The sequence below is a fragment of the Lagenorhynchus albirostris genome, chromosome 11, assembly GCF_949774975.1.
Source record: "Lagenorhynchus albirostris chromosome 11, mLagAlb1.1, whole genome shotgun sequence".
Lineage (NCBI taxonomy): Eukaryota > Metazoa > Chordata > Mammalia > Artiodactyla > Delphinidae > Lagenorhynchus > Lagenorhynchus albirostris.
This window is the reverse complement of record NC_083105.1, coordinates 63,710,200-63,736,091: the sequence shown is the minus strand read 5'-3', so window position 1 is coordinate 63,736,091 and position 25,892 is coordinate 63,710,200. Positions and strand designations below refer to the sequence as shown.

At 42.1% G+C, this 25,892-nt stretch overlaps 2 long non-coding RNA genes across 3 annotated transcripts in view; one reads left to right on the top strand and one right to left on the bottom strand.

Moving 5' to 3' along the window:
- Positions 1 to 20,662, top strand: part of LOC132529608 (uncharacterized) — a 48,684-nt gene extending 28,022 nt beyond the window's left edge. Inside the window, exons 4-5 of one of the 2 annotated variants that reach the window (XR_009543515.1) lie at positions 16,244 to 16,397; positions 20,020 to 20,662. This is a non-coding gene — a long non-coding RNA (uncharacterized LOC132529608). Of the gene's footprint in view, positions 1 to 16,243 lie in introns of both variants that reach the window. The other variant, XR_009543513.1, reaches the window with a different exon arrangement.
- Positions 9,469 to 25,892, bottom strand: part of LOC132529609 (uncharacterized) — a 31,353-nt gene continuing 14,929 nt past the window's right edge. Inside the window, exons 2-3 of the long non-coding RNA XR_009543517.1 lie at positions 13,174 to 13,322; positions 9,469 to 9,719 (exon numbers count right to left, since the gene is read on the bottom strand). This is a non-coding gene — a long non-coding RNA (uncharacterized LOC132529609). The remainder of the gene's footprint in view (positions 9,720 to 13,173; positions 13,323 to 25,892) is intronic.

Below are 25,892 nucleotides of genomic sequence, written 5' to 3'. Positions count from 1 at the left end.
GAAGTAAAATTTTCCAGATAAATGTTTAAAAATAATTAGTGTCTGTACAAATACACCCTTTTTGTCTTAATACAAGAGTTTCTGATTCTTTTAGGCATCTAAAAGAAATTTATATGTAACCTAATAGATCAGCAACAATTAATTTTTAGGCATCTACTCAGTGTTCACTGATATGCTGAGCAATGTGGAGGGTAATAGGAATAGCTAATGTTTATTGAGTTCTTACAACGTGCCAGCCATCTGCTGAACATTGTACATGAGCTGCCTTATTTAGCCTTATAGCCACTCCTATGAGATGGGTACTTTTACTATGTCCGTCTTAAATATTAGGAACTAAGGCACAGAGGAGTTAGCCATTTGCCCAATGTCATACAGCTAGCAAGTAGGAGAGCCAGGATTTGAGCATATTTTGATTCCAGAACTTATGATCTTAAGGAACTATAAATCATCGTTCCTACCCTAAGTAAATTTATAGTCTAGTTGGGAGAAACATGACTAATACACCAAAAATGTATACCACATGTGTATTGTGCCTTTGCCAAGACTGTTCCCTCCACTGAGGAGGCCAAATTGTGTGTTCAAGCCCTGGCTCATATATCATCTAAGGGCCTTTTGTCTCCACCACGCTGGAGGTGGTCTGCCTTCCAGGGTATAAGAGGTGACATTTTTTTTTTAGAAACAGACTTTTTTTTCTTTTCTTTTAATAGATTTATTTATTTTATTTGTTTATTTTTTATGTATTAGTCAAAAATAAATACATTAAAAACAGAAACTTTCCTGGTGGTGCAGTGGTTAGGAATCCGCCTGCCAATGCAGGGGACACGGGTTCGAGCCCTGGTCCAGGAAGATTCCACATGCCGTGGAGCAGCTAAGCCCGTGCACCACAACTACTGAGCCCGCACTCTAGAGCCCGCGAGCCGCAACTACTGAGCCCGCGTGCTGCAACTGCTGAAGCCCGCATGCCTAGAGCATGTGCTCCGCAACAGGAGAAGCCACCACAATGAGAAGCCCACGCACTGCAGCAAAGAGTAGCCCCCGCTCGCCACAACTAGAGAAAGCCCACGCGCAGCAACGAAGACCCAACACAGCCAAAAATAAATTAAAATTTTTAATAAAGTCTGTTTCTAAAAAAAAAAAATGTCACCTCTTATACCCTGGAAGGCAGACCACCTCCAGTGTGGTGGAGACAAAAGGCCTTTGAAGAGATGACATATGAGCCAGGCCTTGAAAACACAATTTGGCCTCCTCAGTGGAGGGAACAGTCTTGGCAAAGGCACAAAGTCTGGTGGCATGAAGGACAAAACTCCTAAATGTCAGACTAAGCTCTGGGAAGGTCAATCTGTTTGGGGGGTATAGGGCACTGGGAAATGCGCCTAAGTAGGGATAAACTACATTTAAGGATAAGACCCATTTGGAAACTATTATTTTAGAGATATGTTGAAGAATGAAGTAAGTAAAACTTTTAAATTATCTTTCAGAGTCCAGTGAGAAGTTAGTCCTAGACTTTTTTAAACAATCTTATTGGGATATAATTCATATACCATACAATTCATCTTTTGAAAGTGTACAATTCAATGGTTTTTATTTTTTTATACATTTATTTATTTATTTTGGCTGCGTTGGGTCCTCATTGGTGTGCGCGGGCTTTCTTTAGTTGCAGCGAACGGGGGCTGCTCTTCGTTGTGGTGCGCGGTCTTCTCATTGCGGCAGCTTTTCTTGTTGCAGAGCACCAGCTCTAGGCATGGAGGCTCAGTAATTGTGGCACATGGGCTTAGTTGCTCCTCGGAATGTGGGATCTTCCCAGACCAGGGCTCGAACCCATGTCCCCTTCACTGGCAGGTGGATTCTTAACCACTGCACCACCAGGGAAGTCCCCTCAGTGGTTTTTAAATATTCACAGAGTTGTGCAACCATTACCACAATTAATTTTAGAACATTTCATCACCCCCCAAAAGAAACCCATACGCATTTCCACCCTTTGCCCCAGCTCCTGGTAATTTACTAATCTACTTCTATCTCTATGGAGTTGCCTATTCGGGACATTTCATATAAACGGAATCATATGATATGTGGTCTTTTGTGACTGGCTCCTTTCATAAATGCTAGATTTTGCAATTCTATGATTTGTCATTAAATAACCAATGGTTATACATTTTCAATTGTATTAGGAAGGAATAATAGTAAATATTCGGAAAACAGTCAGTGGGGCAGGATGGTAGTGTAAGAATAAAGACCCTGGGCCAGGAATCAGGAGCTTTGAGTTCTAGACTTGTTTCTGCTTTTAACCAGGTGTGTGATCTTGGGCAAGGCAGCACCTCTCTGGGCCCCAGGTCACCATCTGTAAAATAAGAGGAATGGGATTAGAACAGTGATTCTTAGCCTTTAATGTACAGCAGAATTACATGTGAAGCTTTTTGAAAAATATACAACCCTGGGACCTCATCCCAAGATGTTTCAAGAGTCCTGAGGTAAGTTTGTTGCTTGACAAAAGTTAAGAATTTCAGGGCTTACATGTTCTTTAGGTTTCCTTCTAGATCTGAAAATTTGTTTACCTGTGAGGTTAAATTTATTTACCAAAGCATTTTGCCTAGACCCATACCTGTGGCTTTTGGTCAAGTCCCTCTGTCTGTGGTCAGTAATTACATCAAATGGAAGGTGCTTATGATGATGCTCTGGATGCAGCAGTTGCTGGTGGCAGTGGTCCTGGGCGCCTGACTTGAGCTCATTGTGAGTCATAGTAAAACTAAGAGCAGTTTGCCTTTCCGAATGCTTCCCACTTTACCACGGACAGAAATAACTGAAAATAAGGAACAAGCTATGTGAGTAAATAGCATACGTATAGTGTATTGCTAAGAACTGAAATCTGTGAATGTGAATGTGTGTGTGTGTGTGTGTGTGTGTGAGAGAGAGAGAGAGAGAGAGAGAGAGAGAGAGAGAGAGAGAGAGAGAGAGAGAGAGAGAGAGAGAGGCAGAGGCGGGGGGAGGGGAAAGAGAGAGAGAGAATGCTTGACATTTTAAAAGCCCATTTCCCGATAGACAGCTGGTCAAATTCCTAACCGGTGAGGCTGGGAAGAGATACTGAACACTCTTTTTTTTTCGTTTGTTTTACGCGGGCCTCTCACTGTTGTGGCCTCTCCCGTTGTGGAGCACAGGCTCCGGACGCGCAGGCTCAGCGGCCATGGCTCACGGGCCCAGTCGCTCCGCGGCATGTGGGATCTTCCCGGACCGGGGCACGAATCCGTGCCCCCTGCATAGGCAGGCGGACTCTCAACCACTGCGCCACCAGGGAAGCCCCTGAACACTCTTAAGGGGAAGTCTTGAGTTCCCTATATTCTGTTTACATGAAAAATGTAGACATTTGACCTTCTCCTTGAGTATTAGCAATTTGTTGCTCCCGTTCTTTTTTATCTCTCTTCAGCTGCCAAACACCTTCTAAAGCAGAAGGGGAAGCTAAAATTACAAGCTTGGCCTCCACTTAAAAAGTAGAGAAAGAAACCTCACAAATGTAAATGAATTAACACTCACTATTACCTAATATGCAGTGTTCAAATTAGCAGGGAGTTACTTGCTTCCTAATTTAGATTAGCTACAAAATCAACCTTCAGTGCATGTTTTTGTGGCCATCTTACATCCCTCCTCAAAGCTTCCTTTCACTAGGTATAAAATAGTTTTATTCTATAAACCTTATAACACTTTTCCTTTTGAGTTTACTATGTCTGATGATTTTCATGTCCTATTTCCCTTCATCCCATTTATCTCTATGCACAATTTTCTGCTGTATAGTTTTTCACATTTTTTTTTTTTTGCGGTACGCGGGCCTCTCACTGCCGTGGCCTCTCCCGTTGCGGAGCACAGGCTCCGGACGCACAGGCCCAGCGGCCATGGCTCACGGGCCCAGCCACTCCGCAGCATGTGGGATCCTCCCGGACCGAGGCACGAACCCGCGTCCCCTGCATCGGCAGGCGGCCTCTCAACCACTGCGCCACCAGGGAAGCCCGTTTTTCACATTTTGATATCTCTGAAATCAGGAAGCATCTCACAACCAATGGTATCTGAAATTCAGTGAAATATCGTAAGTTCTTTCTGAGTGAGCTTTTCTACCTCCTACCAGCCACTGAATGATGTTCTTCCTTACAACCATTTGGTTCTAATTCATAAATTGTGTAAAAGTCTTGCCTTATTTTTGTGAAATGATTTGATATTAATATAATTCCAATAGCACTCTGATGTATATATTCATAAGAAGTGGCACATAAGTCTACCTTATTTTAATGACTATATGATATTCCATTATTTGAATATATCATAATTTTATTAGCCAGTCCCTACTGATATTATAAATAATGTTCAGATAAACATACTTTGTATACTTACCTAATTATTTCCCTAAGATACATTTCTAAAAGTAGAGAATTACTACTAGTATTAATAGTAATACGAGTGCAGCAAGCTTTCCTGACACTATGTTTTCATGTGTTAACTGGGCTATAAACCTTTATTTCTGGTCTAATGATGATCATTTCCTTTCTCTTATTCATTTTTTTAGTGTAGTAAAACATATAACATAAAGTTTACCATTTTAACTATCTTTAAGTATACAGTTCAGTGACATTAATTATATTCACATTGTTGTGCAAATATCACCATCACCCATCTCCAGAAGGATGATCTTCTTTAAGGCTATATATTGCCAAATTGCCCTGTAGAAGTAAATAACTGCTGTTCCTCACAACAACTTATTTATCTATTAACTACATTTGTTGAATAGTCTCATGTGTCGAGCAATGTACTAGATACCCATAAATATTATATTAGTTAAGATGGTTTTGTTGCAAATGACAGAAAATCCAACACAAACTGACAAGCAATAATTTTCTTTCCAAGTATGGCTGAATTCAGTTCTTTTTCCATCACCAGGACTCTGTTTCTCTCTCTCTCTCTCCTGGTTGTGTTCTCTCCAACTATTGCCTTCATTTTCAAATATATTTGTCTCTTCTGGTATGAAAATAGCCCTGCGCCTAATGACCATGTGCGGAAGAAAGAGAGAGAGAGAGAAGAATCCCTCTTCCAGTAACTGAAGACAGTCCTGAGATTTACTATGATTGGAAAGGCTTAGAGCACGTGGCTCACCTAAACCAGTGAGGCCACAGGAAATGGAACAATAACTGGCTGATTTAGGCCTGTGTCTTGTCCTCCACCCTGGGGCAAGGTGTTGGGGGAAGCCGCATCCAGATCACAAAGACCAAGAGCAGAGAATTCACAGAGAAAATCAGGCATGTTGCCAGAAGAACAGGAAGGGACACTGGTGACAAAAACAATGTCCACTTCCATTCAGGAGTAGAGTGAGGGTATCGTATAAGAAACCATATCACACATCTATAAAAATGCAGTTAACGAAGAGAGGAAGTGAAGTTTTGTTCAATATATCTTTTTTTTTTTTTAGGCATATATAGTGCCATGTACTGTACTAGGTACTGATGCTATAAATATGTTAAAAAAATTCAGCCATGGCCTTCAGGAAATTTATACTCTAATGAGGAAACAGACATATAAACAGATCTAATAGGCTGAGTGTCAGGAGAGATGGGGGTGCCGCAGAAGCCCAGACAAGGGCACCCACAGTCCAGCCTGAGAACACAGGAAAGGCTTCCTGGAACAGATGACACCTGAGCTGAATCTTACCGTGTGACATGAAGAAAGGTAGAAAGAGACTTCAAGGTAAAGAGAACTTCATGAAATGGTTGGAGGGGAATTAAAAATAGTTCAGTATCCAAAAACTAACATCTGTTGAATGCTACTATATGCTAGACACTACTATATGCCCTTTTCCTATAATATTGATGTTTCATATAATTAATATGTTCAGAGAAGAGTGAATACCTGGCATCCTGGAAGGAAGGTTCATGAAAAGGAAAACAAAATAAAACAAAACATAACAAAAACAAACAAATAAACCCAGAAAGATCAGGCTGATAAAAGCAGGTTGGAATCAGATTATGGAAGGGCTTTCAATATCTACATTATACCTAACTCAGTAGGTAGTAGGAGCTAATGAAAGTTTTAGGGCAAGGGTTTGACATGATCAAGGCTGTACTTTATAAATATTTTCCAGATTTGATACCTGCAAGATGGGAGAGAATGGAGAAAATTGTATTTGGAAGACTATTGAAGAGGTTGCTAAAATATTCCAGCCAGAGGACAAGAGTCCCTTTCTACCCTCCTGACTCTCAGACACTGCTGACCTTCTTGTAAACTCTCTCCACAATGCCCTCTGGAATCTTTGCTTCATTAGACCAACCTTATATTCTTAATCTCTATAGAGATTAAGAGTATACCCTTCTCCTCCTTGCCCTAACTGAAACTTTTTTTTTTTCTCTCAGGAATTCACTTCTACTGAGCCCCCTTGAGCAGAGGTAATTGATCATCCCATTGGACCAGAGCTTGCCCATTTGCAAACCATTTCTAGCCACCTCGCTCCTTCTGTGAGGACCATCCAGCCCTCCCTCATCTTCCAGGCTTCACTTACTCTCCCCTCTTACGTTATACTCTACTGAAAGTTCTTTGGCAATTGTCATTTAGATGCTAAATCCAATGGGTTTCATATTTTAACTTGGGGTATTTGATTCTATTGACTATTGTTTCTTGACAGATTCTCTAGAAATTATTTTTTCCTGTTTCTCCTCATACCCGACTGGCCATTCTTCTTAATCTCTTTTGCAAGTTCTTCCTATCCCCACTTCTTAAATTTTATTTATTTATTTATGGCTGTGTTGGGTCTTCGTTTCTGTGCGAGGGCTTTCTCTAGTTATGGCAAGTGGGGGCCACTCTTCATCGCGGTGCGCAGGCCTCTCACTATCGTGGCCTCTCTTGTTGCGGAGCACAGGATCCAGAGGCGCAGGCTCAGTAATTGTGGCTCACGGGCCTAGTTGCTCCGCAGCATGTGGGATCTTCCCAGACCAGGGCTTGAACCCGTGTACCCTGCATTGGCAGGCAGATTCTCAACCACTGCACCACCAGGGAAGCCCCCTCTATCCCCACTTCTTAAGTGTAAGTGCGCCTTGGGCTTCTTCCTCAGCCATCTTCCCTTCTCACCTGCCATGCTCCTCTAACGGTTTGAATCTCCACCCAAGTGTTGGTGAGCTGACAGCTCACAAATCCACACCACCAGCCCCAGGCTCTCTCCTGAGCTTTAAAAATTTACGTGTCCAACTGCCTACTAAGCAGCACTAAGTCAATGTTTCACTGAAAGTCCAATTCCACATGCCTGAAAGAGTAAACTCTTTCCCGTCTCCCCAGGCACCCAAGCAAAACCTAGAAGTCACTTCAACTCTCCAATTTCACTAATCACTTATAATCAGTCACTGAGTATTGTTAATTCTGCCTTTTTACTGTCTCTCATAGCTCTCTTCTCTCCGTTTTCAGTATAACTTCTTATTTGTTTGTTTATTGGCTGCATCAGGGTTTAGTTGTGGCACGCGGGATCTTCGTTAAGGCATGCGGGTTCTTCATTGTGGCATACGGGCCTCACTCTAGTTGCAGCACACGGGCTTCTCTAGTTGAGGCGTGCAAGCTCAGCAGTTATGTTCTGCAGGCATAGTTACCCCACCTGCATGTGGGATCTTAGTTCCCTGAACAGGGATTGAACCCGAGTCCCCTGCATTGGAAGGAGGATTCTTTACCACTGGACCACCAGGAAGTCCCCGTTTTCAGTATAACTTCTTTAATTTAGGATCTCATTATCCTTTGCCTAAAATGTTAGCTTTTTATTTTGAAGATTTTCAAATATACATAGAGTATAACAAACTCCTACATATCCATCATCTGGATTGAATAACTATTAACTTTTTGCCATAGCTACCTCATCTATTATTTCTACAATGTTTTAGAGCAAATCCAGACATCATGACAACTCACCCATAAACACTTCAGTATGCTGTTTTATTATGTTACCACAGTAGCATTTTCACACCTAACAATATTAGCAAGAATGCCTTAATATTATCTAATACTCTGTTTTTCTTCCAAATTTTCTCTTTACAGCTGGCCTGTTTGAATCAGGATCCAAACAAGGTCCACACATTTCATGTAGTTGAATCCTCTTGGAAAGTAAAACCGTTCCCTCTCTTTGATCCTTCCCATTGAAATTTTTAAAATTTAATTAATTATTTGGCCACACTGTGCAGCTTGCAGGATCTTAGTTCCTCGACCAGGGATTGAACCCAGACCCCCTGTAGTGGAAGTGCAGTCTTAACCACTGGACCACCAGGGAATTCCCTCCACTGACTTTTTGAAGAGACTGAGTCAGCTGTCTTGTCTCACCTAAATTTTTGTATTGTCTACTTGCCTTGGGTCTTGCTTCTTCCTACCTCTTCCCCATTCTATCTTCTACACTGCCATTGGAGCCATCTTTCAAAACTGCAGTTTGGATCACGTTACTTCCCTGCTTGAAACTCTTCAAAGGTTCCCATGAGCTGCCACAATAAAATCTAAACTTCTTCCTTTGTCATATAATGTTTCACATCATACTAACTTTCCAATTTAGTATGATGCTTCCTCATACGATGCAGGCCAAAATTTTCTTTTTATTCCCCCCAAACGCCAGGCTCACTCTCTGTCTGAATGCCATGTACTTGCCTCACTTCCACCTGGAAAATAACCTTCATTTCCCAAAGCTCAGCTCAAGTATCACCTCCTCTATGACATTTTCCTGATTCCTTAAATCCCAACCCAGGCAAATTGACCATCTCCTCCTTCCATCCTAGTCCCCACAGTGCTCTACTGCACATAAGTGTTTACACTGCTGGTTCCTTCTGAGGCTCCTTGATGCTGGGTCCTACTCGTTGTAGCAGTCTTATCAGCTCTCAGGGGCTTAGCAAAAAATGGGCTTTTATTAAGTGCTTGTGAGTAAGTGAATGAATGACAAATGAATGGGTTTACATTCCAACCTGGGAAACACTAGATTTGTTCAAAGAAGAAATTCCTAAAAATCTCTACTGCTCACAGCTCTTGAGGCTGTGTGCGCACAGCCAGGCTTAAGTCAAAGACAGGCCCACTCGCATTTGAGAGCAGGGCCCCAGACCTTCAGCCTGTTGAATTTCATCCTGTGTCCCTACGAGAGGCACGTGGCATTGGGTGACTCAGGTTCTATTACAAGACCATTGGATTCTTAGTAAAGGGAAACATTTCTGAAAACACAGTTCTTGGGTGAGGGGAATTCCTTCCTTGGAGAAAGAAAGTTGCTTTCCTGGCCAATAAGGCTTATTATCAAGCATAGGATAAACTAGGAAAAGGCACATTAGTGACAAAGCTGATTAGCAAGCTGTTGTTCAGCATCGTGTGTTTAAAGTCTATGAACTAATTTCATAACACTGCATGTCACTTCCTTCTTTTGGCCTGTGTTTTTCAGTCTTCCAAACAAAGATACTGGACTAGGTGATCTCTAAGATCTTTTCCAGCTCTATAATTTTATTATCTAATTCTTACATAATACCAGTATAACATGTTTTTGATATGATAAAGGTTCAAGAATTATTGATGGAATTTCACAGACGGAAACTGAGGGCAGCGGGGCGAGGGATCTGCTTCAGAAACGTGCAGGCAGTGCCAGGGCCTGAATCCTTCCTGAGCTCTGTTTTATGAAGCAATCGATATTTCCTGCTCCTGGGTGGAACTGCAGTATCTTTCCCTTTAGAAAAGGTGATCTGTTTTTCCCCCCGGGCCTGCAGAAAAAAAAAAAAAAGGTCAGAATATTACTATGAAAAATTTTACCATACGCTTATTCCACTCCCACAGCCTACTAGGGTTTGAATCTCACGGTATTGAAAGTAAGAAAAGTCAGTGGTGCTGAGACTGCCAGGGGTTAAGTAAGAAGGAGACTGGAGGAGAAGGGGAACAGATTTGAGCTGCTGGGGATACCTTTCTGTGTTTGTGGACTAGGATGGGGGATGGGGCACTAATCCCAAAGGCATAAAGACAAGATCAGCCTCATCTCTTCTCTCTGTTCTTGGCAAGGGCCCGTCTAGCTAGAAAGAGCAATCTGTCAGGTCTAATTAGCATAGAAGAAAGTGAACAATGGGCCCCCAGCTCTAAAATGACAGCCCAGTTTAATGGTGTGGAGGAGCCTGGGAGGGATGTGTGCTTTGTGTGCTTGGAATTGGTTCCTTTAAATGAATCCTTTTTGAACTCAAACTGCAAAACAACTTAAACTGGATTCTTATTTAGTTGACCAGAAATCTTCAGGTCCCTGCGCCTTTTAACACAGGCACATCCAGCAAAAGCAGATGAGAACCCAGCTCTGTTTCAAAGGTGAGGCTGTAATTGGAAATAGTTACGTCATGCAGTGTGGACACGGTGCTGTGTGTAGGCAACTGATATATTTTTTTAATTTGTTCCTATTTCTCTTTTGTGTTTAATTATATTGGTGATAGTATTTCTCTTATTATTTTTGCAACCCTTTTTATTGTAAGGTTTATAATTAGATTCTCAAATTTCAGAACAGCCTGAAATTTTAGTAGGACCACAAATAAACACATTTTAAGGTGCAAAAGTATTTAATGCATTTTTGGCTTATACTTTAAATGGCCCCTCTGATTTGTATATTTTAGTTCTTGCATCAAAAGTAGGTTTTACAAGAAAAGAGTATATTTTATAAATAGAATCAAATAGATATATTCCTTAAAATAAATACATGAATACAGGTTATTGAAGCCTAAAACTATGCATGTGCATAATCTAAAGCTTCAAATAATGGAGGCCCATCTATTATCAGCAAATATTGTACTGAAGACTAATGGCTTGTTAATTTAACTCTGCCTCATTGTGGGACATTCAGACATCTTAAAGGTGTGTAAATGAATAATTCTCTGAAGTGGAGGAGAGAGAATGGGAAGAGAGGAAACACAAACACAATTCATAAGTCTCAGTCTGCATGATTTTGCTGTTCTTTCCTGAGCATTATTTCGTTTAATGCTCAAAGCACCCTCTGAAGTATGTAACTATTATCTTGATAGTTAAGGAACCCTGAGAGATTAGCCCAAGGTTACAGAGAAATGCAGAGTCATGCCCTGAACCCAGGTTATCTGGCTCGAAGCCTAATGTACTTCACAGCTCTGTATTTCTGGTAGAGTCAGACATTACATGTTAAAAATCATCCAATCGATAATAATAATGCCAACATGAGGACTCTCTTCTAATCTATCGGTCTCTTATGAACATGAATGTGGCAGTGGATTTTAGTTTGTGTATTTGTACCACTTGTTTTACTGCATATTGCTAACCTTTTATGTTCTAACACCATCACTTGTTTCTTTCCTGTCCTTTTTTTTTTTTCTTACATACACGTTATTTGAATAAATTATCTCGTAGAAAGACAAAGTCTGCCAATGCTATGTACCTCACCCCGGCCCCAATCCTCTCCCCAGAGAAATTGGTTATCAATTTGGGGTGTAACCAACTGTTTATATGTATGTTTGCATAGATGTGTGTGTTTGTATTATACTGGTTTGTATCTTTCCAAAACATAAATGGTACCATTGTTGTACTTTTTACTCTGCAACTTGCTTCTCTTTCTTTCTTTTTTTAACTTACTATGCCTTGTGGAGATATTTTCATGGCAGTACATTGAAATCTAATTCATTCTTTTTAATTGTTGCATCACTTAGCATTCCATGCACTCTCACTTTTACTGTTTCCTCTCTACCTTGCCTCTGCTTTTGGTTTGTTTTTTTTTGCGGTACGCGGGCCTCTCACTGTTGTGGCCTCTCCCGTTGTGGAGCACAGGCTCCGGACGCACAGGCCCAGCAGCCATGGCTCACGGGCCCAGGCGCTCCGTGGCACGCGGGATCCTCCCGGACCGGGGCACGAACCCGCGTCGCCTGCATCAGCAGGCGGACTCCCAACCACTGCGCCACCAGGGAAGTCCGCCTCTGCTTTTGAAATGGCTTAGTGGCATGGCAAGTCAACATTTAATCATATTTGTATGTAGAGACAAGCATAAGCTTTATGACTCACTGGAGTGTTAATAAGTAAGAAAGGAAGGAAACATAGGAAGTGCGTACCAACACTGAGCTAAGAGGCCTAGGGTAGGCACAGTGTTAGAAGATTTGTTTCCTCTCAGCTTCTGAATTTTAGCATTTACTTTTTTAAAAGACCCACCCATTCTCCAGAAATCTATTCCTTATATATAAGAGATAACAGTAACATACTTGACAGCATGCTGTGAGGATTAAATGAGATAACATATAGGAAAGAACATCAAAACCATGCAAACTGAAATGTGTACGTTATGAACTGTGTTTTCTTACCATCTTCCCTCTTTCCCTCCCACTTCACAACATTATGTTGAGGCGATCCCTCAAAGAAGGGCAGTTAGTAAATGGAACCATGAATGTCATTATTAGCTATTCTGGAGCAGGGATGTACCTAAAAGCATGCACCTTGGAGACCGATCTCTGGATTCAAGTCCTGATGTGGTTATTTATTAGTTGTGTGACTTGGGTAATATCTTGTCATATGTAAAATAAGAGTAGTAATCATAATAAACTTAGCCTGTGAGATTGTGGTGAGGTCTAAATGAGATAATGTGTATAAAGTATACAGTTTCTGGCATACAGGGAAGTCAGCTGCTGTCATCATTATCAGAGAAGTTGCAATATCCCCACTTCCATTTTCTGTCTACAGAGTATCACTATCCATTTTCTTCAGATGTGACAATAAAGACAGGCCTGATCTCAGGATTAAAGCACAGCCATTGTTCCATATATATATATGTATATATGTATATGTGTGTACGTATATGTATATATGTATATATATTTTTTAAGCAAGTATTCCCTGAGCACCTACTGCATGTCTAATACCCTGCTGGGTATGGTGTGAAGCATAAGGGAAGTGCAAGACAGGGCTCTTGCCCTCAAAGTTCTTGTTAGTTATTAAACCGAAGTACCTTAATGTATGAGGTTAACACTGGAAAGAACTTTGAACCTGTCAGATGAAAGGCATTCCGTAATATGCTCTCCGGGTAACAGATAATAACATAAACACAGGGTAGTATTATGACTATACACGCCCAGTGCTATTTTGTCAAAATTTTCTGTTAATGACAAAGGTATATATAGCCTTTACCACCTGCTTATTCGTTTCTTGTCTAGCCTCAGAATCATTTTAGAAGCTTACCTGTAGGACGTGAGCCATCAGATCATACACTTGTGCTGGGTGGTTTCCTGGCTGGGGGTTGCTCTCACTTCCTCTTGAAAGTGCTGGAAAGAATGAGGTCCCCAGGAGCTGGTAGAGAAGAGCTGCTCTCCACAGGACCCAAGGCTAGGCTGAGTACAAATGTGCAGATATTGTGTTACTCTGGACAACATAGCTGATATTAAGTGGGCAGATAAAATCCCCGAAGAGTCAGAATTGTCTTAAAGAGCCTGAGGATGCCACTTGAAGGGACTGAAGGGACTTTATTTTGGGGGGTGAATTCCCAGGAAATGAACCTACAGTATTTCCAAAATGTCAGCCTAGTCTTTAGCCCAGGAAGCTTTCTCTGACCAACAGAGCCCATTTTCTGTTGTGTGTGCAAACCCATTCCAGCCGGCCCAAATTGAAATTCCAACTGGATATAAAAGGTCACCCCAGCTGTCAAGCACAGAAGCCACGTGTGGCTTTTGGTTTAAGAATCAGTCCGGGAAGCAGATGCTCTGAGTGCTTGGGGAGCGGCAGGCCTATTCCTGACACAAGAACAAATACCCTTTGTCTTGACTCCACATGTAAGTCAGGGATAGAAATTTTGAATGTGTTTACCTTTAAAGGAGCTAGAGTAAATCATTCTTACGAGGAAAAAATCACTTGTAGTGTAAAAAAGTGTGGTTTCTCAGAGAGCCGTTTTACTGCTGAAGGGATTTCCTAGCAGACAAAAGAGTATGCTCATTAAATCATATACCTCTGCGAGGAAGAGATTCTTAAGAGTAAAGGTGCAGGACATCTATTATTAGGTTAAGAAGGATTCAAAACACTGTCTCTACCACCCCTTTCTGAAGGTGATCTTTTTATTTTTATTTGATAAAGAGAGGCACCTTTCTGAAATTTTTGCCTAGAAACCCAGAATAAAACTTAGAGCATGTTAGAATTCTAAAAACAGTTTGTGCATTTCACAGAGTTCAGGGCTCCAAAATATGCTGTCCACATCTTTATTGGGAATTAACTTCTTTTGCCCTCCTCTGAGAGATGTAAGCAGCTGTTGTATTAGACTTGAGAGAGAGCCCATTTTCCAAGGAAGAACAAAGAGAAAGCGGGCACCCCTCCCCCTCGGAAAAGCCACTTTGCTTTGTCTGAGCCGACTCCCTCTGAGGACTGCAGCAGGGGAGGTTCAGAGCTGCGTCCCTGCCGATTAGTTTAATAACACTTGGTTCAGCAGTCCTGGGGATGTGGGGAGATGTGTGCTTGCCTGCACAGCATTAATGTTATCAGCTGCCCTGTTCATGTGTCCTCTCCCGGGAGGACACTTTTATAACACAGTAACACTTAGGGAGACATTCCCCTCCTTTACTTCTGTTTCTCTGCAGATAAACAAATGTCAGGTATGTCTTGGATCCTGTCCCTAACTCAGTCAAGTTACTATGTATCCATTACTCTTTGTCCTCCAAACACTGAGCTCTCAGTGTTCATCTGATTGGGTCCAGATTGTGAAGGCTAGAGTAGTCGTGAACAGGACTTGGGGGCCCAACTTTCCTTCTCCAGGACCCTCAAGAAGCTTCTCTTCCAGTTGGGTTCCTAATTTCTGGTGCTGCTGCTCAAAAGAGACGGCATGCTTTGAACTAGAGCCTATAATTAATGCCTACAGCTATGCCTTGATGGGAGACTGGAATTTTCATGTCAGAGAACAGGGACCTGATAAACAGCATGACTAGTCCAAATGAAACCGTCCATCCTTGGGCCTTCACTACCTTACAAGAAGAAAAATGGAAATGTACAATTCTTCTGCTTAAGGCACTGAATCTCTGCAAGTGGAAGGAACAAGAAGGTTATGAGCGCATCATTCTGGGGAACGTGAAGGACAGGGCTCTGTAGGAGAAAGCATCAGCTTAATGAAGGGCAACATAAAGCTCTACACCGCATAAAAAGGGGGAAGCTGCGCTTTGGCATCATCTTGCAGGTTTCAGTTCCCAGCAATCACGCTGGCTCAAGAGCAGAAGCACAACCGTCATCTTCTTTCTGTGGGATTCAGCCATAGGTGGAGAAAGGTGGTACCACAATTCTCTCCCAGTGGATGATGATGACGTTTTCTAGGCAGATGATTGCGGAGGCTCCTGTCAAATGAGTGAAGAGAAAAAGGAAGTGGGGAGAGGAGGAGGGACTCTAGAAATGGAACTGCAACAACCCTGGAATAAAAATGAGGGGCCATAATAAGAAATGATAAGCACAATCACCTTGAAACTCAACCCTCTGCCCTTTTTTTCCCAACTTGCTTCTGATAACCTCTTTTACTATTTTGTAAATAACTTAAAGCAGGATGGGGAAAATGAAAGAGAGCCCCTATCAGGTTCTATTTTTCACTCTCCTTTATGATTGCTTTAAATAACAATTATACCATAAAAATCAAATCCACCCTTTTTAGCTTTAGGAAGGTATTAACAACAGCTAAGCCCTTTGAAACACTGTATCCCCAAACCACGACGGGCCTCTAAGGTGTCTCTTCTCGACAGAAAGACTACTCTGGTTGTGCCCATTACTTTCGGTTTTGTTGGGTAAAGGGCATAACGTGCAGCATCTTGAGTGCAAACGTGTTTGAAATGTCTGTCGGGACCAAGTGTCGGGGGAGCCATGCCGCAGCCTCCGACGAGATCCGTGCTTTCTCCCTTTTGACCAGCAGGCAGCGCTGTTTTCCGCCGCCCCGCCCGCCTCTAAGGTCACTTCCGCTGCGGCCCCGCGAGGCTATACCGAGCTACGCCTTGTTGGTCTTTTTCGAGCCAGTCTTTCTTCACCCAGCGCTGCCTACTGATGTTTCTGAACCACTGTGCTCTTGTGACAGTTTATGCTACTTGAAAACTTGCTTCTTGAGTCCTTTGAGACAGTGGAAATTCTTTAAAAAAACATGTATTTGGGATTGCGTAATCACTGATTTTTTTTTTAAACGTCTCAAATACATTTCAACTTGGCTAAGTAAAAAGAGCTTCTGACCCGACAAAGAAAGCAATATATGTTGGAAATTGGAGTGGTTAAAAAAACAAATTCCTCTTCCTGTTTATTCCAGACTCTTCTGCAGGTTTAGAGAGAGGGTCGCGAAAATTCAGCTGCGGCGCCATCTGCTGGAAGCGCCGCGACCCTGCAAGACCGTGCCGGGGAAGGAGAAAACGGGTTGCAGGTGAAGGTGTGGACTTTTGCCCAGGAAGGCCTCTGCCACCAAGGTAGCATTTACATGCAGTCCCCTTATCTAAAAAGAGACTAAAATGACCCTACAAGAAAATGGCCTCGGTTTTGAGGAGCCTTCCGGCCTAAATGAACTGACATATGTTATATGGGTGTTCTCAGGAAAACCTGGGGCTTTAGGAGAAAAGGAGGCTTAACTCATTTCGTTACTCCCGCACGATTCTCAGGTGCAAAGCTGAAAACTAAAACTCTGTTTTCCACCAGTGCACACAGAGAAGTATCAGGCATAGAAGTCACAATGTATTTGTTCTCTTGAATGGAACCGATTTTGCTGAATGGAAGGAAATTTAAAAGCTGAAGAGGGTGACAGAAATAAAATTAATCTGGGAGTGGGGAGGTGTTAAAATGTGGCCTTGGCCGTGGTTTGATATAAGGTCACTAAACCCTGCTACCATTTTCCAGACTCTTAAGTCAGTTCTGATTTACTTGATGATTTTTCTGTTTAGGAGGCTTCAGGCTCTTTCCACACAAGGGTCTAAACCCATTTGCAAACGCATTTATATTCATACTTCAAAACAAATCTCAATTCACCATTGCTGGAAACTTTGTTAAAGGCCATAATTAGAAAACTCACGGGGAACTGGAAGAAAGCAAGATTTAGAGCAGAATTACAGTTGGCCCACCCATCTGGAAAAATATGGTATCACAATAGGAAACATTTGTAATGGAAAAATGTTATCAAACTGACCCTCCAGAGCTTGATAATAACATTCTAACAAAAATGAGTTTTTGTTTTCTGGGATGAGCTTATAATGGTTTTCCTGAAAAAGATGAAGTAGCTTTACCAACAATATAACCTTTTGGAACCTAACTGGTTCTATAGTTCTTCGAGTCCATGTCATGTGACTTCCATATACAGTCAGTGTTTTATAAAGACATCCTTTGGTGCTTCGATAATTAAGCCCTCATGGATGAGACCTACCTGATTCTACTGCCACAGTGAATACTTTTATAGAGAAAATGTTAACCCTCCATATGGATGCTTGAAGAAAATAAACTAGGAAAACAGGATGAGAAATAAGAATCCATTGTGATGATGCATGGATGGACTGTATCAGAGAACTAGAAGATTGAGTATATTTTCTATTTTGAATGAGCAAAGAGTTATTGGGTACCAAATTGTTACCAGTAGAGAAAATATTTTTTAATTAATTTATTTATTTTTGGCTGCATTGGGTCTTCGTTGCTGTACAGGCTTTCTCTTCATTGCGGTGTGTGGGCTTCTCATTGCAGTGGCTTCTTTTGTTGCAGAGCACAGGCTCTAGGCGTGCAGGCTTCGGTAGTTGTGACACACAGGCTCAGTAGTTGTGGCATGCAGGCACAGTAGTTGTGGTGCATGGGCTTAGTTGTTCCGTGGCATGTGGGATCTTCCCGGACCAGGGATGGAACCCTGCGTTGGCAGGCAGATTCTTAACCACTGCGCCACCAGGGTAGCCCAAGTAGAGGAAATATTTGATGGCTGATGCCACATCTGTCTTACCTCTCTTCTACCAATGTATTTGTGAGGAGTGTCTTTCATAGAAATAAATAGCTTGATAACAAATCAGCAGTGTGAGTGGTGGCATGCAGTGGAATTGAGCATCCCTTGGTGAAGGGACTTTCAGGGTCTCTGGTTTAGGACAGTGCAGGAGGGGATCAGAGGTGGAGCAGTGAGAGCCAGATAACTTAAGCCCTCGTGATCTCTTCAAAATTCAGAAACTGAATTTTTCTCTTCTATGGTTCTTATTGTTTCATTAGCTTATTTGTTTAGAGGGTGCCTGCACCCTCAGAACAGAGCCCCATGTACAAACTTCCTGTGACTTTCTTTACAGATGTCTCAAGAGTATTCACTGAGCACTATTTCTGGTGAACCCAATATAAAAAGTCTACACATTCCCCCAGCAGTTGAGCTTGGGGTTCAAATATTTTGTGTTTGGCAAAACGCAAGGGAAATTTTTTCTAGAGATGACCTCTCCCTTGACTTTCAGCCTGTTCTAAATTGGGCTTTAGAGAGAAATGTGACCATTCTTTCAAAAACATGAAACAGATTGAACTTGGTAGACGTTTCTGTCTGGACCCTAGAATTAGGTAAGTGTGTCTCTCATGGTCAAAATCGTGACTTCACAGAGGACTCGCCTTAACAATGTCAATTCAACTCACTTTTGTTCTCTCAGCACCAGTCAGTCCTCTTCTCCTCACTCCCTGCAAAATGTCAAGCTAACTCTTGCTCCTCAGTGGGTCTTGGCTTTCTGGACACTTCCTCCAAGACTTCCTTGACCTTTCCAGGTGAAGGGAGGGTGTCTCTGCTGAGTTCCCAACACGTTGTGGTTCCCCATCATAGCTCTGTCTTACCATATTCCATTGCTTATCTGTCTCCCATACTAGACTCTTAAATCCTGTGAAGACATGCTAAGGCTATTATTATGTTCATTTAGCATCCTCAGTGCCTAATTAGTGCTTCAGTCCAAGCAGATATTAAGCTTTCAACATACAGAGATGGGAAGAAAGGGTATTTCTGATGGAGGAACTGACATGAGCACACACACAGGTATAGACTTGGAAGAATGCCCAGGAGCATGAGTATGGTTTGGCTGAAGCCTGAAAGGGACTGACAGGAGATAAGATGGGAAAGAGTCTGGGGTGGTTATGAATATTGTGAATGTTAGTTTAAGGCAGTGGTCATCAGAAGTTGAAATAGTTGCAAATGGTGACATTTTTGGTGTGTTGTATATCGGATGAGTACTTTGCATATATTTTCATTAACAAGGCAGAGGCACAGATCTAGCCCATTTCACTTAAGGAAAATATCACTGAATTGGCAAAACTGGTGTACATGGTCAAACTGGGCAGTTAAATAGAATTATTTTCTATCAGAAAAAGGTTAGCTCCATTTTTAAATTAAAAGCACCATGTAACGGGACTTCCCTGGTGGTCCAGTGGTTAAGAATCCGCCTACCAATGCAGGGGACATGGGTTCAATCCCTGGTTGGGGAACTAAGATCCCACATGCCGCGGGGCAACTAAGCCTGCAAGCCACAACTACTGAGCCCATGTGCCGCAACTACTGAGGTTGCATGCTCTAGAGCCCGAGCGCCACAACTAGAGAGAAGCCTGTGCGCTGCAACGAAAGATTCCGCATGCCTCAACGAAGATCCCACGTGCCGCAGCTAAGACCCGACACAGCCAAATAAATAAATAAATATTTTAAAAATTAAAAAAAAAAAAGAACCCAGTGTATTACTTCAAGGTCTTCCACCACCTCACTTGTGACTTCTAATTCTAAGGTAGTCACTGTGCAAGGCACAGAGGCTTACCAGGAATTTGTTCAGGGGATGAAGAAGCTGCTGCTCTGTCAGTGTTTCTTACTTGGCTCTCGAGACTCTCCCTCAGGCATAATGCATTCTCAAATCATCCCTTGCTTTGGGGACAAAACACAGTTCAGGATGGCTGAGGAGTTTCTGTTGTGAAGGGTCGGAGCAATTGGAAAGGGGAGGCTGGAAAAGAGAAATCAGCTCAACGTCAGCCATTTCTTGGCAGATCACTTTCAGGAAAGGAAACATTTGGTACTTCAGAATCTGGAAATTGAACCTCTTAATGCTATCTATGCTATGTACCCTTAAGTTACCTAGATCCCAGTTTGAAGACTGTGGTTTTAAAAAGCCTGGATCTTGCACTTCCCTGGTGGCGCAGTGGTTAAGAATCCGCCTGCCAATACAGGAGACACGGGTTCGATTCCTGGTGTGGGAAGATCCCACATGCCGCGGAGCAACTAAGCCCGCGTGTCACAACGACTGAACCCACACTCCAGAGCCCGCGCGCCACAACTACTGAAGCCCACGCTCTCTAGGGCCCATGTGCCACAACTACTGAGCTCGCATGCTGCAACTACTGAAGCCCACGTGCCTAGAGCCTATGCTCCGCAGCAAGAGAAGCCACCGCAATGAGAAGCCCGCGCACCGCAACGAAGAGTAGCCCCCGCTCGCCGTAACAAGAAAGCCTGCGTGCAGCAACGAAGACCCGACGAAGCCAAAAAAAAAAAAAACCAAAAAACTGAAACCTGCATTTTATCCTACAGGACAGTGGTCTCCAGAGTGGAATATACACGAGGTACAGAAAGGAAATATTACAAATTCTGTTTATACTTTTTAAATATCATCCTCTTAAACTTTCTATGTTGGTAGATGTTTACAATTTATATAAAATGAGCATAATTGTTGACTGCAGGTGAGAGCAAGGAATAGTGCCAGGCATCAGGGAAGATACAAAGAGGTATTCCCTGCCTTCAGAGAGCTGGCAGCCTAGCTGACACATGAAAAAGCAAGTAACAATAGTGAATGCTTGGCTAACTAAAGGGAGGATAAAAGGGAAAAAATTTAAAAGAATGTGGAAAGAGCAATTGTTTTTTATTCTGTTTTTAAACATGCATTTCCTGCAGAAAGAGCTGAATTTTCAGTAAGGCCCTAAAATGGTGATAGACTTGCCACACTATTTTCATTTCAAATTCCAAGCATTCTATTTGGTCATGTTTCTATTTCTCCATCTTTAACCACCAAATTGATGTTTTATTTCTGAGTCAGGGGGCCGTGCCTTTCAGTTCTTAGAAGAAGAAATACCTAAAAATGTGAGATTAAAAAGGATTTATCCATAGTCCTGGTCTTTCAGAAGATATCAACATAATGGTTAAAATGTCCAGGGAAAAAGGAAGTTAGGGGAGTAATTTCAGTAGCTTCCCTATTTTTAGAAATTCTGCTATGATCAAAATTTCCCAGGGAGAGGGATTTTTAAGTTCCCAAAGAACATCATAAGGCATAATGATACATTATAGTTGTGTATAGTAGATCCACTCTCAAAGGAGTTTCATGATCTTATCCTTGCATTCCCACCATTTATGTCTCTGTTGAGTGTAAGGGTGATAAAAGAGGTCAAGAGGCATCCCAGACTCAGTCTGAACAGAAGCTCAGGCCTCCTGACAAAAACTGTGTTGGAAAAGAACCCTGAGGTGTCCATCCAGGTGCTTACTCAGACCCCACCCTCCTCACAATAACTCCATAGGCATTGTTTTAGCCATTTAACAGAATAAAAAAAAAAAAAACAAGACTTGGAGAAGATAAGTATACTTGCCGAATACACAATTGCTAAGTGGCAGAGCTGGAATTCAACCAATGTCTGCTTTATTCAAAGCCTGTTTTACTTCCTGGGAGGCAACTGATAATTTTTGATGGGACAGTCTCAAAAATGTGGTAGAGGTAGAAGACAGATAACACAGGGTTTAGTCACTTATTATTCATCAAATATTTATTGACGAGGGTGGGACTTCCAGGTGTGGCAGAGTGAAGAGGTGGGCAAATCAACTCCCCCCCAAAAGCAACTTACAAACCTGGAAAAAATTGGTGAGAACCACCATTTTAGCACCTTGAAAATCGACCAAAGGCATAGAATAATCTGAGAAGTGTTTGTGCTTGAACAACTGCTGAAATTCAGTAATAACAGTGGGACTCTGTGGCATCCTTGCTTGAGGATGCTTCCATTTTCCAACCCTCTCCCCAGCCCGGTCAGCATGGAGATTTTGCCAGGATGGGGGGATGCTGTGAGGACTGGCACAGTCAAAGAGGGCTCACTTGAATTGGAGCAGGAGAGGGCCAATGGTACCACCAACCTGAGGTTGCAGTTGTGGCTGGGGGAAGAGTATTCCTGGCTGAGGTTGTGTACATTTGCAGCTGAGAACGGAGGATCTAAGACAGCCACATACTCCTGTCTGACTTTGAGGATTTGAGCATGGAGGAGCTGTGAAAGGGCCCAGTGAAAAGTAAAAGTAAAAGCCCAAGTAGAATTGAAAACAGCCTGAATTTTAAATTTGTTCCCCTGCCCACACACCCATTACTAGAGGACAGAAGCCAGTTTCTGTCCCAACACTGGCTAACCTTTAGGCTACTTAGACACAGGAGTGACCCCTAGGAAGCCAGACTTAAAAATAAAAACAAGAAAAAATCAACTGAGCAGAGATATCGACAGCCACACCCTTCAGAGGAGACAGATTTCGTAGATTTAACCAAGGCATGTTACTAAACACACAAACACAAAAGACAGCCTTAAGGGAGAACTCAGAATCCAGAGTTGCTACAATATAGTATTTAAAAATCTAGCTTTCAAATAAAATATGCAAAGAGATAGGAAAGTATGACTCATTCTGAGGGAAAGAAAAAATCAATAGACTCTGTCTCCGAGAAGTTGGATTTATCAGGCAAAGACATCAAAGCAGTTATTATAAATATGTTCAAAGAACTAAAAGAAATCAATGTTTAAAGAATCAAAAGAAATTAGGGCAATAATATATCAACAAATAAAGATGCTCAATAAGGAAACACATAACTTAAAATTTTAAAAATGTAATTTCTAGAGGTGGAAATAAGCAATACTTGAAACAAAAAATTCACTAGAGGGGCTGAAAGGAAGATTCAAGTTAGCAGAGAAAAAGAATCAGTGAACTTGAACCGAAGAGATCAACCGAAATTATCTACTGAAGAATAGAAAGAATGAAAATGGAAGAAAAGTGAAGAGAGCCTCAGAGACTTGTGGGACAACAGACCAACATATGTGTAATGGGAGAGGGAAGAAGAGGTCAGAAAAAAAAATAATGTCTGAAAACTTCACAAATTTGATTAAAAACATTAATCTACACATCCAAGTAGCTCAACCAACCCAACTAGGATAACTACAAAGAGATCCACACCTAAACACAGCATACAAATTGTTAAAAACCAACAATGGAAAGAAAATCTTTAAAGCATCAAAAGAAAACCACCATGATGGGACTTCCCTTGTGGCACAGTGGTTAAGAATCTGCCTGCCAATGTAGGGGACACAGGTTTGATCCCTGGTCCGGGAAGATCCCACATGTCGCAGAGCAACTAAGCCCGTGCACCTCAACTACTGAGCCTGCGCTCTAGAGCCTGTGCTCTAGAGCCTGCGATCCGCAACTACTGAAGCCCATGCACCTAGAGCCCGTGTTCCGCATCAAGAGAAGCCGCTGCAATGAGAAGCCCGCGCAGCGCAACGAAGACCCGATGCAGCCAAAAATAAACAAATAAATAAATACATTTTAAAAAGAGCTTAAAAAAAACTCTATATTGATGGGTTATAACATGTACATGTGAGATATATAATAACAATGTATTATTATGTAATACAGATATAACTATATGATAATATTAAGTGTTAATACAAGGATATATTTGAGATATATATTATAGCACAAAGGAGGGTCTGGGATAGAGTTATATTGGAGCAAAGTTTCTATATTTTACTGAAATTAAGTTAGTATTAATCTGCAATAGATAGTAGTGAATTAAGATGTATATTATCCCTATAGTAACCATTAAGAAAATAATTTTGAAATATATGGTAGGGACTTCCCTGGTGGCGCAGTGGTTAAGAATCTGCCTGCCAGTGCAGGGGACATGAGTTCGAGCCTTGGTCCAGGAAGATCCCAACATGCCGCGGAGCAACTAAGCCCGTGTGCCACAACTACTGAGCCTGCACTCTGGAGCCTGCAAGCCACAACTACTGAGCCCACGAGCCACAACTACTGAAGCCTGCGCGCCCAGGGCCTGTGCTCCACAACAAAGAGTAGCCCCTGCTCGCCGCAACTAGAGAAAAGCCCACAAGCAACAACGAAGACCCAATGCAGTCAAAAATAAAATAAAATAAAATAAATAAAATAGTTGGCTTAAAAATAAAATACCAATATTTGGAAATAAAAAGGAGACATCAATGTTTACCCTACAAGAATTAAAATATTGGGACTTCCTGGTGGTCCAGTGGTTAAGAATCTGCCTGCCAATGCAGGGAACATGGGTTTGATTCCTGGTCCAGGAAGATCCCACACGCCGCGGAGCAACTAAGCCTGCGCACCGCAACTACTACTGAGCCTCCACGCCACAACTAAGAGATAAGCCCTCGCACTGCGTTGAAGGTCCCGCATACAGCAACTAAGACCCGATGCAGCCAAATTTAAAAATTTTAAAAAGAGTCTAGGAGGGACTTCCCTGGTGGTTCAGCGGTTAAGATTCCATGCTTCCACTGCAAGGGGCACAGGTTCGATCCTTGGTCAGGGAACTAAAATTCCACATGCCACGTGGTGCAGCCAAAATAATAATAATAAAAATAGATTGTTATAAGAGTTTAGGAGACCAAGGAGGAAACAACAATGGCAACTGAGAAAGAGCAGCCAGGAGGAAAACCAGAAGGGTCCCGGAAACCTAGTGAAGAAAGTGCTAAGTGAAGTGTTTCACAGTGTCAAATGATGTTGATAGATTAAATAAAATGAGAACTGGGAGTGACCATTGGATTTGGTAATGTGGACGTCATGGGTGACTTTTGGAGAAGTGGTGAGGGTTAAAGTCTGATTCCAGCGGGTTCAAAGAGTAGTAGGAGGAAACTGGAGGTATTGGTGGTAGATAATTCTTTGCTATAAAGATGAGGAGAGAAATGGGATAGTAGCCACAGGCAGAAGTGAAATCAAGAGAGGTTGTTTTGGAGATGGAAGAGCATATCTTAATGCTAAAAGTAAACGTAGAATAGAGGGGGAAATTGATGCAGGAGACAGAAAAGAGAATCACTAGAGTAATATCCTCGAGTAGGCAAAAGTGGATGGGATATAATATACAAGTGGAAAGGTTGGCCTTGAATAAGGGCATGGGCAGTTTATTGTCAGTAGCTAGAAGACAGGCAGAAGTGCATGGGGACAGTCACAAATAGGTAGAGTGTTAAGAAAAATCACCCCAAATTTGGAAATAGGCTAACAGGATTACTGGGTATCTTTTTAGTGAAGAGCTGTGCTCCATCCAGCAGGCCCTCTGGAGATTATCTCATTTTCTAAGGGCCACTACCTTTGCTTGACTTTCTACTTATTATTGATTAGGATATTTAACAATTCTGTTTCTTTTCTTTAATAAACTTATTTATTTATTTAATTTTGTTTGCGTTGGGTCTTTGTTGCTGCACATGGGCTTTCTCTAGTTGCGGAGAGCGGGGGCTACTGTTGTGATGCGTGGGCTCCTCACTGCGGTGGCTTCTCTTGTTGCGGAGCACGGGCTCTAGGCGTGTGGGCTTCAGTAGTTGTGGGGCCAGGGCTCAGTAGTTGTGGCTCGCGGGCTCTAGGCGTACGGACTTCAGTAGTTGTGGCGCACGGGCTTAAGTGTTCTGCGACATGTGGGATCTTCCTGGACCAGGGCTCAAACCCCTGTCCCCTGCCAATCAGGCGGATTCTTAACCACTGCGCCACCAGGGAGGTCCAACAATTCCGTTTCTTATAGCAAAGCAAATGGTTCTTGTCTGAGAGAAATACAAATGATTTCTATCCTATGGAAAAGATAACCTCACAGGTTAAGATTTTTTTTGTTTTCTCTTGTAGGGCATTAACCAGTTTTGTTTCTACCTAGCAATCTTTTTTTTTTTTTTTTTTTGACTGCGTCAATTCTTCGTTGCAGTGCGCG